Below are 2,360 nucleotides of genomic sequence, written 5' to 3' on the forward strand. Positions count from 1 at the left end.
ACATTCTGCTCTGCTCGAGGGAACAGAGTCTGCTCCACCTCTCCCTCCCCAGAAACACACCACAAACCTGCCCCTCCACGCCAAGCATGCTGCAAGAGCGAGTGAGAGGGAGGGACAGTTTCTCTCGCTCTCTGACTGCCCAGCCCTCCTGTCCGGCAGTGATTTCTCTCTCTACTGGCTGCTCCGGGCACCCAAGTTGACCTGTCTGCACTGCCAACAAGGGCGTATGACCTCTTTTGCGGCTTCCCTTTGCTTCTCCCTCAGAAGTCATTTTTCTGTGGGGAAGCAAAGAAAGCTGGTGGGGAGGAGCATGAATTCTGCACAGCCATACAGACTTCCCCCACCCCATTTTTGTAGCTGCGCATTCCTCGTATATCAGGTTTTCTAAACCTCTGCTGTGTTGTTGCTCTTTTCTGGACTCTAGTTTAGCCAAATATTTTCTAAAGTACTCCAGCTCAGGCCTGCCCCATGCTGAGTAGCGGAAGACAGTTACTTCCCCTCTCTTACACACAACACTCCTGTTGTTATAGCCCCAGATACTACTAGCCTTTTTCACAAATGCATTAATTTGTTGTCTTACATTCAATTTGTGATCCATTGTAATGACCAGATCCTTTTCCACAGTACTACCACCTCTCTGGTAAAGAGGATGATTAAACCCTATTTGAGTGGATGAGGCCATTCAAACAGGAGTAGCAAGGGATACGGAAATGGGAACAAGAACTTGAGCCTGGAGGGCTCCAGTGGAGTTGGGTGGAAGAGATGTCAAAGGTAACTGGAGGCTGGAGAAGTAAGGAGAACCCAAAGAGGACAGTGTCTCAGAACCCAAGAAAAGAGAGGCCAGCAGGGGGAAGGGAGTACAGGGTTTGCAGCAGACTGGCCAAGTTGGCTGAGGCTGGCATGTAGGGTTTAAGATTTAACCAGTAAAAGATCATCTCAGATCTTGGTGAGAGCTATTTCTGATGAGTGGAAAGGATGGAAGCCAGACTGAGTGGATCTAGTGCTTAGATTATATAGAGCCACTATGTGAATCTATGGAATTCCCACACCTTGAATATTACATGCAGTTCTGGTCATCCCCATCTCAAAATAATTATAATAGGAAAAAGTACAGAGAAGGGCAATAAAAATTAGTAGGGGTACGGAACAGCTTCCATCTGAGAGATGAAAAAGAGTGGGACTGTTCAGCTTGGAAAAGCAGTGACTGAGCAGGGATATGATAGAGGACTATAAAATCATGAGTGGTGCGCAGAAAGTGAATAAAGAAGTGTTATTTACTCCTGTCACACAACACAAGAACCAGGGGTCACCTAATGAAATTAATATGCATCAGGTATAAAACAAACACAAGGAAGTAATTCTTCACACAGTACACAGTCATGTGGAATTTGGTGCCAAGGATGTTGTGAAGGCCAAAAATATAACTGGTTTAAAAAAAGAATTAGATAAGTTCATGCAGGATAGGTCCGTCAGTGGCTGTTGGATACTCAGAGATGCAACCCCATGCTCTGGCTCACCCTAAACCTGTGTTAGAAGCTGGGACTGGGATGGATCATTTGATAAACAGCCCTATTCTGTTTGCTCCTTCTGACGCATCTACCACGGGTTGGTGGCAGAAAACAAGATATTGGGCTAGATGGACCATTGGTCTGACTCATTATAGTCATAAGTTCTTCGTGTGATGGAAAGAAATCAATACAGTTGGTGTAAAAAGCCTGCTCCCTGATTCTAGATGTCCCCTCAGGGGAAGAGGGAGTGGGGAGTGCTGCTCTGCAGAGACAAAAGGATCAAAGGTGGTTTGTACACCGGAAAAGGAGGCAGAGGAGATTGTGAGGAAGGAGGTGGGAAATAGATAGCCGTCAGGACAGGATAGGGACAAGGAAACAGAGGGACTGAAAGAGGAGAGCAGACAGTCAGTGACTGTCAGAATATCCTCTTCAAGAAATCAACCCTGAGTGATACCAAATTAGAAGTCAGCTTACAACACTGGGAAGTGCTACCCCCATAATAAGTGGTTTAGCAGTGTGAGATTTTATTGTGTACTGTATGTGCTTTAAGTGGGAGGCTGAAAGTTCAGCCACCTAGACTCCACTACACTAGCATTGTAACTGAAAAACTTAAGCTTTCCTGAAGTGCTCACTTTGTAGCACAGTTGCATTTAGTTAATATCCAGGAAAGCAAATTATACTCTGTTCATCTTAACATTTTCTTAAAGTACTGTAAAAAGAAGAACAGGAGTACTTGTGGCACCTTAGAGACTAACAAATTTATTAGAGCATAAGCTTTCGTGGACTACAGCCCACTTCTTCGGATGCATATAGAATGGAACATATAATGAGGAGATATATATACACACATAC

This window comes from Trachemys scripta, chromosome 1 (assembly GCF_013100865.1).
Source record: "Trachemys scripta elegans isolate TJP31775 chromosome 1, CAS_Tse_1.0, whole genome shotgun sequence".
In the NCBI taxonomy this organism is placed as follows: Eukaryota; Metazoa; Chordata; order Testudines; family Emydidae; genus Trachemys; species Trachemys scripta.